Source organism: Esox lucius, chromosome 7, assembly GCF_011004845.1.
Source record: "Esox lucius isolate fEsoLuc1 chromosome 7, fEsoLuc1.pri, whole genome shotgun sequence".
Taxonomy (NCBI): domain Eukaryota; kingdom Metazoa; phylum Chordata; class Actinopteri; order Esociformes; family Esocidae; genus Esox; species Esox lucius.
Genome location: NC_047575.1, coordinates 12,780,657 through 12,795,184, shown reverse-complemented (window position 1 = coordinate 12,795,184; position 14,528 = coordinate 12,780,657).

The window sequence follows — 14,528 nt, the reverse complement described above, 5'->3', positions numbered from 1 at the left end:
CGTCTGAGTCCTCTGTCCCTAGTGTTCACCTCTGAGTTCTGTATATTTAAGCCAAGTCCTCTGTCCCTAGTATTCACGTCTGAGTCCTCTGTCCCTAGTGTTCACCTCTGAGTTCTGTATATTTAAGCCAAGTCCTCTGTCCCTAGTGTTCACCTCTGAGTTCTGTATATTTAAGCCAAGTCCTCTGTCCCTAGTGTTCACGTCTGAGTCCTCTGTCCCTAGTGTTCACGTCTGAGTCCTCTGTCCCTAGTGTTCACGTCTGAGTTCTGTATATTTCAGTAAGGCCACAGTGCCTTGGCAGAAAGGTGCTTTCCAACCATTTTTAAACAAAATTTGGAAGGCTAAATGGAAACTACAGTTTTTTAGTTATATATATAGATATACGTTCATTTTAAATACAGCAACAGTACAAACATAGAATCATAGACAACATGATATTAATAATATTAGAAAATGAAATATAAATGAACACAAAGCATGGTAAACAGAACAAAAACCAAATGCCCCCCTAACATCATCTGGTCTCAACAACGAACCCCGCGTCATGCGCCAAACCCAAGCTCCTACCAACATTTCATTGTCATTCATTGATTTGTTGTCACGTTATCCCAAAAAATTATTTCATAATATGGGGTGTTCACTGAGCTATAATTTAGTTGAGGGAGCCTCTTTCTTTAACCACAATATCTTAAAATATTTTACAAATGTTGCGTTATGAGTGTCACAAGTTGTTGTGTCCAAGTCCAAGTCCCAGTCACTTCTAGATTAGTTAAAGTTGAGTTGTCCAGATGTTGGTCAGCCGGGCTCTGGTTTTGCCTTTACTGTGGCATGCCATACCGATTGGTCTGGAAGGCCGCCAAAGTGCTTGGCCTTGAAGTTTGGGAAAACCGCCACCTCCATCTCCACATCTGGATCAACTGCTTCCTTTGTTTCATCTTCCTCCTTATCCTCACCCTCTGGTCTACTAGATAATAATAATAATGCTCAACGCCCTATGTTTAAGGCATAATGCAGGCTGCATTAAGTCTACATGGCCTTTTTCACCCTAATGTTATAGTTTTTTGATAAAATGGTCCCAAAGAAGAGCTTCTGAGAAAGAAACATTACATTTAGGGTTCAAAGTCAAGTCTGATTCCTAGATTTAAATACTACAACACTGCTAGACAGTGTGAGCATTTAGCATTTACACAAATGTTAAGTTTGCACGGTCTCAAAAAATAATAAGAGCATAGCTAAACCCTGAGCCCAAAACCATTTAATTAGATCCTTGTTGTTCAGGCTCCATATCTGTCCCTCCAGTGTCACTCTTTCTCTCTCTCTCTCTCCCTTGTTTACATGCCCATTGAGACTATTACCAAAATGTTCCAGCTATGATGTAACATTTACAAGTCCTAGCCTCCTTTCTTCCATCTATCTTTTCCTCCTCCCTCTGCAGTTGCCGCTACCGCTCTCACTTTAATTGCTTGCAATTGTCAATTCCACTCTTTAATGGTTCTGACAGAACAGGAGGAAAAACAATTAAATGCCATAGCTAATCTTTTTTCTATCTCTCTACGTTCCTAAGCATTTCTGCTGCAAAGAAAAAACAAACAAGTACTAAAAAAGAGAGTAAGGAAGGGAAGGTAGAGAAAGAGACAAATGCATTTATATAATCACTAAAGCAAACAGGCTGATGTTGGCTATCTGAACATTTTCCCATGGGACCACATTCTAAGCAGGTCTATGGTAGTCCTACATACTTACAGTAAAAGCTTGCAGCAAACATGCAGAATGAATCTCTTATATGCTATTTAAAAATATGACATGGGTTATATTTGACTTGAAATGTAGCTGGATGTCTTCTGAAGTATTGTAAGCAAGGCAACAGGAAACACATAATCCCCTATGCAGAATGTGGGGACAATTTGGCCAAACGTGGTCATTATAATAACTACAAATCTCTACGCTCATTTACCTGTAAATATATGCCATATTTCAACACAAAGTCAAACAGATTAACAAATATAAACATTTGGACCTACTGCACCTCGGTGTGGTCAATATCATTTTTTAAAAATGTGTTTATTCTAGTTGGCGGTCACGGTTGCGTAGGAAAGACACAGGCGCAGTGACACGAGTATGGTAATAATCCATTATTTTAATAAAAAAGAAACAAAAACAATAGCAGCAACCAGTGCCATTGGGCAGCAGGCACCAAACCAAAATGATCCACACCAGGTGTGGCCTAACAGTGAACATAATTAGGATTCCCAATTCGAGGCAACGATCTACACCTGCTTCCAATTGGGGAGACAAAACTGATTAGAGGTGCCTAGAGGCACCACCTTCTGTCCTGTCCTGACTATGGCCCCTGCCCAGCGCAGAGATTGCTAGGGGCATTGCCAGGACGTGACATTTGCTTGCAACATAGGTACTAAATTAACATCCTTCAGTGACTGGTAAGCATATACCATACCTAAGTAAATGTTTATTGGTAGATACAATTTTTTACTGTATGTATTTAAATAATTGTAGCAGGCGACACTGCATTACAAACCGAGACAAATCTGTATTGGAAATCACTGCATGGGCTCAGGAACATTCTCTGTGAACGCAGTATGTCGCTGCATCACCCAAATGCAAGTTAGAACTCTACCTTGCAAAGACGAAAACAGATATAAACACCATCCAGAAACGCCATTGCATTATTTTGGGCCGAGCTCATTTAAGATGGACTGAGGTTAAGTGGAAGACTGTCCTGTGGTTTGACGAATCACCATTTAAAATTATTTTTGTGAATCATGGACGCCGTGTCCTCCAGACTAAAGAGGAGAGATACCATCCAGCTTATTATCACAAATAATTCAAAAGCTAGAATCTGTGATGGTATGGGGGTGCATTAGTTCACATGGCATGGGTGACTTGCATATCTGTGAAGGCACCATTTAACAATATATACAGGTTTTGGAGCAACATATAATGCCATTCAGACAACGTCGTTTTCTAGGAAGGCCTTGGTTATTTCAGCAAGACAAAGCCAAACCACATTCTGCACATATTACAACAGCATGGCTCTGTAGTAAAAGAGTCCGGGTGCTAAACTAGCCTGCCTGCTGTCCATACCTGTCACCCATTAAAAAAAAATTGCACATTATGAAAGGAAAAATACAACAAAGGAGAACCCGACCTATTGAGCAGCTGAAATCCTATATCAAGCAAGAATGGAAAAAACATTTCACTTTCAAAACTACAGCAATTGGTCTTCTCTGTTGCCAACGCTTATCGAGAGTTGCTAAAAGAAGAGGAGATGCAACACAATAATAAACATGCCCCTGTCCCAACTTTTGTTAAACGTGTTGCTGGCATCAATTTCAAAATGGGCATATATTTTTCCAAAAACAATAAAATGTCTCTGGTTCAACATTTGATATATTGTCTTTTTACTGTTTCTAATTAAATATAGGGATTAAATGATTTGCACATCATTGCATTCTGTTTTTATTTGCATTTTATTCAACGTCCCAACTTTTTGGAAATCAGGGTTTTAATTGCAGTGACCTTTGTCTATATAGTAAGAAAACTTTAATACTACTTACTCTAGCAATATAATCTAATCTCTATCTCTTCCTTCTAACTCTAATGCTATGCATACTAAATCCCTAAAACTGCGAATGTAATAATAAATATATCTGGGTGTTGATCTTGTCATTCTGAGTATTTAATCTGTAAATTGAATTATTGCATTTTAATGTTGCATAATAATGCTTAGTGGTGTTATTATTCATTGAAATCTGATGAAATTCTATTATAAGAAATGAGTCAGAGACAGCATGCATTCAATACACCCTCGGGCATTTTAAGAATGCTATCTTATTTCTAGACAAATTGCATCAAAACTGCCTGGTCTCAAGTAGAGAGCAGGAACATGTTGTCAGTCACTCTGGGCTGGAAGGAAAGGATAGACTCACCTCATCCAATCATACTGTATGATGAAAAACATCTACAGCCCATTTACCGGTGGCAATGTATCAGGTATTGAAACATCAATAAAATGTTACATTGAAATAACATTTAAAAAAGGTGTCTGTGTGAGCATGCTGCTGGCTGTGGGATTCACATTACATGTAATACTGTGAAACCTTGGCCCACCTGTGGAGACAAACACAGCCTTCAGTGTTCTGCGGTTCACCCCAATCAAGGGACTGCAAAAGATGTCCAACCCCTCTGTTAACCTTGGAGTCACCTGTTTTCAGCTCTGTCTGACCTCCATGCTGGTGAATCTATCATTAAGATTTATCATCCACAGGTGCCCGCAAGTCTGATGTGACATACCTACGTGGAGAAAGCCAGGCCTGTATTTACAATTTGCAGTTTGCATTTCTTTTCAAGCATAATAAGGCGTTGGTGTGAAATGAACATTATATTCACATTGTCTCTCTATTAGTGCCAAAATGGCAAAATATGTATCTCATAAAAATTAAAATCAAATATACATCGATCAGCAATAACATCATGACCACTGACAGGTGAAGTGAATTACACTGATTATCTTGTCATCATGGCACCTGTCAGTGGGTGGGATATATTAGGCAGCAATTGAACATTCTGTCCTCAAAGTGGATGTTTTAGAAGCAGGACAAATGGGCAAGCATAAGGATCTGATGTGATGGCTAGACGACTCGCTCAGAGCATCTCCAAAACTTCAGCCTTTGTGGTGTGTTTCCAGTCTGCAGTGGTCAGTACCTATCAAAAGTGGTCCAAGGAAGGAAAAGCAGTGAAAGCTCATTGATGTATGTAGGGAGCAAAGACTGGCCTGTGTGGTCTGATTCAACAGACAAGTTATTGTAGCTCAAATTGCTGAAATTGCTAAAAGTTAATGGTGGTACTGATAGAAATGTGTCAGAACACACAATGTATCGCTTACCAGTCAGGGTGCCCATGCTGGCCCCTGTCCACTGCCAAAAGCGCCTACAATGGGCACATGAGCATCAGAACTGGACCATGGAGCAATGGAAGAAGGTGGCCTGGTGTGAAGAATCACATTTTCTTTTACATCACGTGTGTGGGGGTCGCTTAACTGGAGAAACCATGGCACCTGGATGTACTATGGAAAGGAGGCAAGGCAGAGGCAGTGTGATGCTTTGGGCAATGTTCTGCTGGGAAACCTTGGGTCCTGCCATTCATGTGGTTGTTACTTTGACACGTACCACCTACCTGAGCATTGTTGCAGACCATGTGCACCCTTTCATGGCAACGGTATTCCCTGATAGCATTGGCCTCTTTCAGCAGGATAATGCACCCTGCCATGAAGCAAAAATGGTTGAGGAATGATTTGAGGAACACAACAACAAGTTCAAGGTGTTGACTTGGCCTCCAAATTCCCCAGATCTCAATCCAATCGGGCATCTGTGGGATGTGTTGGACAAACAAGTCTGATCCATGGAGGCCCCACCTCGCAACTTACAGGACTTAAAGGATCTGCTGCTAATGTCTTGGTGCCAGATACCACAGCACACCTTCAGAGGTCTAGTAGAGTCCATACCTTGACGGGTCAGGGCTGTTTTGGCAGCAAAAGGGGGACCTACACAATATTAGGCAGGTGGTCATAATGTTATGGTTGACTTGTGTATTTATACAGCTCATTTCAAACACGTTATTTCAGTTTTACAAAATCAATGGGTGGAAAAGTAATACAGCGCTGCTGTGAAAGGTTGAATTTGAAACATAAAAGTGTTCAAATTGGTATAAATTGTTTTTTACAAAACAGTGAATAGTTAGAGTTGGCTTCAATTTACAAGGGTATGTTATTCTGTAATGAAACATTATAGAAATATTAATATAGAATGAAAGGTATTATTGTTTTTTAAGTAAAAAATTAAAACATTATATTATACATCCAACCAAGTTGAAAATATATTATTATTATTATTATTATTATTAAACCCAATGTGTATACATTTTTTGCGATATTATATGGCAATATTTTAGCAAAAAGATGATTATAGCGTACAAACACATAACATACTTTATAAATACTTCATTTTTTATGTTTTCTGCATGCACTTTGCATTGTAATAAACCTTGAAATTATATTTAGAAGCCACTTTATATGCCTGTTTTTATTCAGTAGGCTTACAAAATGTATGCATTCACAGCTGAGTCTGTAAAAAAATTGAATTGTCAGTTTATATTTCGCTGGTGTCCTGTTGGATTGGGTCTAACCTGACTAACCTGCCTGATCACGCTTACTGTAGCTCCTCTTGTCCAAAGTTAACCTGACTTTATTGCTGGTCTGGATTCTGCCACACCGTGCCTGTCTCCACCTGTACCTCCATCTGATGGCTGTGGCCACACCGTGCCTGTCTCCACCTGTACCTCCATCTGATGGCTGTGGCCACACCGTGCCTGTCTCCACCTGTACCTCCATCTGATGGCTGTGGCCACACCGTGCCTGTCTCCACCTGTACCTCCATCTGATGGCTGTGGCCACACCGTGCCTGTCTCCACCTGTACCTCCATCTGATGGCTGTGGCCACACCATGGCTGTCTCCACCTGTACCTCCATCTAATGGCTGTGGCCACACCGTGCCTGTCTCCACCAGAAACCCCTGTAGGTTTCAGTCTAGATTCCGTCCATTCTTTGGGCTATTTTCTAGCTAATGTGCTTCAAGGTCTTAATGTTTTTTTCTTTTTGGGGTTTTTACACTGAGCGGCTGTATAAGCGCTTTGTGACAACTGCTGATGTAAAAAGGGCTTCATAAAATAAATATGTTTGATTGATTGATTGACTAGCCTAAAACCCCAAAGAGGTTTTAGGATAGTCAATCAAATACATTTGATTGATCGTTGATGTTCACATATTTGCATAGCTCAGTACACAGAAAATAGGACCACACAAATTGCTGTGGCAGATTTACTGAGAGTCTGTTTTGGAGAATTTAGGCTACATATCCATTTTGATTGCTGGTCTTTTTAGCAATATAATTATACAAGTTACTAAGTGTCACATCTCCCTCTGGTGCTGATCCTTTCCCTGGCCTGTCACAACTCTGTGTTAGTGTGTGGGTGTGTGTGTGTGTGTGAGACAACCAGTTCTGTTTTGACTTCAGACCAGCTGTAGAGCCGTAGCTCTGTATGCGGTAAGTGTCCCGTTATCTTATCTTTTGCTTGTGCATCCTGCGCTGTAGCAGTCCATTTCTTTATAGGTGTTAAATCACCTCAGAGTGCATTGGGTTGTTTTCATCACCATCCCACGCCTGACTGCAACTCCTTATACTCCCCGTGTCCATGAGGATACAATGACATGTCTTTAGCTAGCTACATTCTTATTCCCTGGTTATTTGCTTTAGCTCACAGGCTTAGCTGCTTATGTAGCTATTGTTTTCTAGATGCGTTGCCAAATAACTTTCTAGCTACAGTGTACAGTATGAAATGGGCAAGAACCCTAAGTTCTCCAATGCTGCTTGTTGGCACTCCAACCCAGTTAGGTTTTAAACACATTTTGTCACCATACATATTCATTTCCATTTTGATTCAAAATCAATTTCTAAAAGATGTATATATTTTTTTTAATATAAATTAATCAGAAAATGAAAATACATCACTTCCAGATGATCAAAATAAATGTTCGAAATAAATGATCCAGATGTTAAAAATAATTTACAGGCGTCCAAGATGGCGTCCAAATGTTTTTGATTTTAGCAATTAATTCAATCATTTGATTGGCCATGTGCATGGGCCCAGGTGTACCATCACATGCAAATTAATTCACCCTTTTCACCACACAATCATAATGTGAGGTACGAGGGTAGCGAGTACGTAAAAGGAGAGGCAAAAAGAAAGTAACAAAATGACAATGATATGAAAAACACGTTTCTTTCTTTTGTAAATAGCAGGCATGAAAGCCTCATGTCTGCGGGTGGTACCCAGCCTAGACATGGCTTTCCCTAGCCTAGACAAGGCTTTCTTTACACGATATGTGAACTGGGGGCCATGGTCGGAGACTATGTCCTCTGGAGGCCATTACAGACGGAAAACTTGCTGGAACAGCACCTCAGCAAACTGGAGAGCAGAGGGGAGACCAGGCAGCGGAATGAACCTGACTATCTTGGAGAATTGGTCAACTACCACTGCGTTGGTGGCGTTCCCCTCTGACTGTGGCAGGTCCGTCACAATGTCCACGGAGAGGTGGGACCAGGGTTGCTGAGGTAATGGGTGAAGCTTGCCCACTGGTGCTGTTCACGGTGCCTTTGACTGCACACACACTGCACAGGAAAGGACATACTGCCACACAGTCCTTCCCATGCCAGGCCACCAGTACTTCTCCGGAGCACCTCCAGGGTCCGGGTGATGCCTGGATGCCCGGTCGCTAATGCACTCTGGGCATGTAGGTCTTTTTATTTCGGGGGACACATCGGTGGTATGGGGTCTCCCTGCTCGTCGAATGTCCTCGTCAGAGTCCCAGAAGACAGGACCCACGATGCATGAAGCGGGCAGGATGGGTGTGTCCTTTGGCAGTTCTGCCTCCCAGTTGTGAAGGTGGGAGAGTGCATCTGCCCTGACATTGTTCATACCTGTTTAGTATATCTGGGTAAACTGGGAGTGCTCAAAGAACAGGGTCCACCTGGCCTGGTTGGAGTTGAGGCGCCGCGCAGCCCTGATGTGTTCTAGGTTCTGGTGATCTGTCAGGACTGTAAACGGCTCCCAGGTGCCCTCAAACCAGTGTCTCTAGTCCTCCAGTGCCAACTTCACCAGCAGCAGCTCACGGTCAGGGTCCCATGAGGATGGGAGAGGACCACACCCACACCGGCTTCGGATGTGGCCTCCTCGACCGTGAAGGGCTTGAGCGTGTCTGGACGGCGTAGCAGAAGAGCAGTGGTGAACCTGCCCTTCAGGGAGGTGGAAGGACGGATGTTGGCTGGGAGGTGGGAGGGCGCCTTCCAGGCTCTCCACCAATGTGGCTCCACACGTGTTTGACAAGCAGGTTTTCCGACACTCCGGTGAACATCCCAGGATCTTCCCTTTACTCCAGGCGATGTTGGGGTTGTGTTTCTGGAGCCACGGTAGACCCGGAATGATGGGGTGTATGGACGATGTGATCACCATTAATTCCTGTCTCTCTTAATGGCAGCTGTTGATGGTAAGAGTGAGTAAGCAGGAGGGTCATGTGGGTAATGGAACCAAATCCCACGGGACGGCCATCTAGAGCCTGAAAAAGATATGGTATGAAACGTTTAGTAATTGCCACCATATGTATACACAGTCCCCTTATATCAGGAGCTCAAATGTAATTTGGACAAATTGACATAATCAATTTGTCAATTTGCAGGTAATGACTGCTTGAAGTCTGGAACACATGGACATCACCAAACATTGGGTTTCCTCCTTTGTGATGCTTTGCCAGGCTTTTACTGCTGCTGTCTTCAGTTGTTGTTTGTTCGTGGGTCTTGCTGCCTTACGTTTTGTCTTCTACAAGCGAAAAACATGCTTGCTCAGGTTGATATCAGGCGATTGACTTGGGCATTGCAGAATATTCCACTTTTTGCCTTAAAAAACTCCTGGGTTGCTTTTGCAGTATGTTTTGCACTTCCAATGGCACTGTCCAATCAACTTTGCAGAATTTGGCTGCATCCTAGCAGACAGTATATCGCTGCACACTTCGGAATTAATCCGGCTGTCTTCTGGCACATCATCAATAAACACTAGTGACCCAGTGCCATTGGAAGCCATGCATGCCCATGCCATCACACTGCCTCCACCGTGTTTTACAGATTATCTGGTATGCTTCGGGTCATGAGCTGTTCCAAGCCTTCTCCATACTTTTTTCTTCCTATCATTCTGGTACAGGTTGAGCCTAGTTTCATCTGTCCAAAAAATGCTGTTCCAGAACTGGGGTGGATTTTCTGATGTTTTTTGGCAAAGTCTAATCTGGCCTTTCTTTTCTTGAGGCTCATGAATGGTTTGCACCTTGTGGTGAATCCTTTGTATCTCCTTTTGGGAAGTCCTCAATTTATGGTAAACATGGAAAATGATATGCCTACCTCCTGGAGAGTGTTCTTCACTTGGCTGGATGTTGTAAAGAAGTTTTTCTATACCATGGACAGGATCCTACGATCATCCACCACTGTTATAGTCCAGGCTATTTTGTGGTGTAGAGCTCACCAGTGTGTTCTTTTTTTCTCAGAATGTACCAAACTATTGATTTGGCCCCTCTTAATGTTCCTGCTATCTCTCTGATGGATTTAGTTTTTGCAGCCTAAGGATGGCCTGTTTCACTTGCATTGAGAGCTCCATTGACCACATGTTGTGGGTTCACAGCAACAGCTTCCAAATGCAAGTGCCATACCTGGAATCAACTCCAGACATTTTACCTGCATAATTGATGAAGATATAATGAAGGAATAGCCCACACCTATCCAAGAAACAGCTTATGAGTCAATTGTCCAATTACTTATGGTCCCTTGAAAAGGAGCGGGCTACATATTAAAGAGCTATAATTCCTAAACCCTTCCTCCAGTTTGGATGTGAATACTCAAATTAAAGCTGAGAGACTGTACTTCAAGCCCATTTATAACCACCCGTTATTTAACTGTAACTTAAATATATTTTGGTAAACAGCTAAAATATCAAAACCTGTGTCAATGTCCAATTATTTCAGGACCTAACTGTATGCACTATATGAAAAGATACAATACTAATGAGTTTACAACAACACTACAGGCTAGAATCAGGTGCATTATTCCCCCGACCTGTGGACAATAATGAAACCAAGATAGTAGCCAGTCAAGAAGTCACCAAGACAGTACCTGCCAAACATTTGCAGACACCTAATAATTCAAGGGGATTTCTTTATCTTTCCTATTTTCCTCATTCTAGAATAAAAGTGAAGAAATCAAAACAAACAACACCTATGGAATCATGTTTTCACTAAAAAGTGAAAATACATTTATGTACATTTAAATACATTTGTATTTTAGATTCAAAGAGCTTGATTCACTCAGTCTCCTCTGAACAGTTGATGTTGAGATGTGTCTATTACTTGACCTCTGAGAAGCTTTTATTTGGGCTGTAATTTTTAAGAGGTGCAGTAAATTGCTGATTTCTGAGACTGGTAATTAATGAATTTATCCTCTGCAGCAGGGATAACTGTGGGTTTTCATTTCCTGTGGTGGCTGTTTCATATTGAGTGCTTCATTGTTTCTGAGACTCCACTGGAAGAAACTCCACCAGGTTGTCGCCCTTGAACCTTTACTACCACATAGATTTGGATGTCCAACCGAAGAATGGGAAATCAAAATAAAAACCCAAAACCTCTGTAGAGACTGTTTCTGTGCAGAGTGGAGTGTTTGTGTGTGTTGTGTGTTGAGATACAGAATGTAGTGTGTGTGGGAGAAAGAGTGTGGTTTGTGCGGAGCAAGAGTGGAATGTCTGTCAGTTGAGTGAGAGGAGAGTGTGCGTGTGATTCTTTGTGAAAATATTAGAGAGTGTGTAAAACAAGAAGGGAGTGTATTTGGAGGGAGACAGAAGAGAGTGGGGGAGGAATATGCATGTAGAGAGAAGTGTGTGTGTGGAGAGAGAGGAGAGTATTTCTTGCGGAGGAGTTGTGGGAGGAGAGTCTGGATTGTGTGGGAAGAGAGGGTGTATTGGTGTTTCAATAGACAAGAGAATGTGTTTGTGTGTGTGTGTGGAAACAGAAGGGAATGTGTGGGGTGCACGGGGGAGGGGGTCAAGAGAGTGGAGGTGGTTTACAGTAAGTATCAAATACACATTGCATACTGCTTAACATCAACAGCAAAGTGTCTCTAACTTGTATGGCAGAATATTGGTACATCTCTTAAATCTGTGATTTATACCTACAGCACCATTATGTCCGGTATAGGTGCCAAGTGTCAAAGACACTTCAGAGATATGGTGAATTTCCTAACATCTGTGACATTTATAGCGCTACCATGACGGCTAACTGTGTGTACCTTTGAGGGTTAATTCCTGGCCTAGGTACCATTATAGCATGCTGCGTAGCTCCAGGATATTCTGTTTGGAATTTAGCACCTTATAAAATTCGAGCCACACCTATTCAGTCGCTGATTGCGGCTACATCATTTGAGATATCAACTTTCCTTTTGAAGATGATGGTCCAAAAATCCTTCACTGCAAATGGCATGGCAATCTGCTCTCTGGACTTGGAGATGTCGTTTAAGTGTTTTGTCACTGCAAAATGACTCAAATTATTGAGGATGTTTATAGCACGTCCATATGGTCTTTCGGTAAACGACATCTGATGTCCATTCCTGGCAGAGATGTTTACAGGTATGTTACATTTAATAGCTCTCAGATATTCCTATTGGGATTTATGGTCTTATAAAATCATAGACCCACACCTCAATTTAATTTGCTGATTGCGGCCATATTGTTTGATATTGATCAACTTTCCTTAAAAATGAAATTGTCCAAAGGTCCTTTACACCAAACGGCATGATAATCCATTCCGTGGTCTAAGAGATGTCGTTTAGGACCCCAGAGAAATGTTTGCTAAGCATGAAAAGGGGCATATCTCGAATTTGGTTGCATGACTTTACAACATTCGGTTCTTAAGCTGAGAATTTTAGTTTTTCCATTTTCGACTGAGTACTACAGTGCCACTGTGTGGTGTAGTGGTACACTAAAGGCTGAGGGCATTTGACCTCTCCTTCTACAGGTTCATTTAAAAAAATTATTTGATATACTTGATTTTTTATTTCCATGAGCTGTAAGTCGTAATCAAGATTGAAACAAAAAAGTATTGAAATATTTCACTTTATGTGTAATGAACTTAGGTTAAGTGAAGGTTTAAATTTTGTCTTTGAATTACGAAAAATTAAAATAAATGTCCACGATATTCAAATTCAGTAGGGTTCCAGCAACTTCATGCATGACCCCCTAATAAAAATGAAATACTATTATGAGAAAACTGGAGAATGGAAAGAACAAATACGGTGCTGTGAAAACGTATTTGCCCCCTTCCTGATTTCTTGTATTATTGTATATTTGTCAGTTTGAATGTTTAAGATCTTCATACAACCTCTAATATATTATATATATATATATAAAGACAAAGAGAACCCAAGTAAAGACAAAATTATATGTTTAAATTATCATTTTATCTTTGAAAAAATAATTGTATCCAACACCAGCTGGCCCTGTGTCAAAAAGTGATTGCCTGGTTAATTACTCAATCAAACCATTAACCAAATTCAATTGATTACTGGATTCAATTAGAGTAGACACACCAAGGCTTGATTACATTCTAAACACAACTTGTATTGAAACTCATCATCAATGCGAAGTAGAGTACAAGGTCTCAACAAGCAGCATAACATGCTGCAATCGAAATAAATTCCGGAAGAGATGAGAAAAACAATTGTTAACATATATCAGACTGGAATGGGTTAAGAAGCCAACTCTAAGACTCGGGGACTCCAGCGAACCACAGAGAGCCATTATCTCTATATAGAAAAAACGTGGAACAATGGTGAATCTTCACAAGGGGTCAGTCTACCAAAATTCCTCCAAGGGCACAGCTATGACACATCCAGGATGTCGCAAAAACACCCCGGGCAACATCTAAGGAAGTGCAGGCCTCTCTAGCCTCAGGTAAGGTCAGCATTCATGATTAAACAATAAGAAATAGACTGGGCAAAAATGGAATTCATGGGAGAATTGCAAGGTGCACCCCACTGCATACTAAGAGAAACATTAGTGCTTGTCTCGCATTTGCAAAAAAACACTCATGACCCCCAAGCTGTGTGGGATAATGTTCTGCAGACAGATGAGTCAAGAATGGAACTTTTTGGAAGGCACTGGTCCCTTTATGTGTGATGTAAATCACCACAAAGAACCAAAATGAAGATGTTGGTGTGGCCTAGTCAAATTCCTGACTTGAACCCTAAACTTAAAATGAGCCGGTCAGGTTCAAAAAACCTTCAATGTAGCCTAATTACAGCATTTCTGCAATGAGTGGGCCAGGATTCCTCGACAGCGATGTAAAAGACTGATCTAAGACAGGAAGTGTTTGGTTGCACTTGCTGCTTCTAAAGGTTGCACTAGCAGTATTTAAGTTCAGGGTGGCAATTACTTTTTCACACATGACCAGTTGGTGTTGGATAACTGTTTTCCTCAAATAAATACATTTCTCATTTTCACACTGAATTTTGTGTTTTTTTGGGCTCTCTTTATATCACATTTTGTATAAAGAACTGACACCATTCAGTGTGACAAATAAGCAACAATAGAGTGAATCAGTAATTGGAAATCATAGCTCTGTATATTAGGATACAGGATATTAGATGTGTATTTAAATGGGTAGCAGTAAAGTATAGAACACTAGAGTTTAATTCAGTATATTAAATGACAGCACAGTGCAACACAGTACTTTAAGTTGAATTATAACTCATGTAGAGTATAGAACTATTTTATCACTGTGTTGTTCTGTACAGTCCTCTTCCAGCCTATATGCTGTTGTACTGTATTGTACTGTCCTGTTCTAGGATGTCCTATGTTATCTAGTGTTGTCT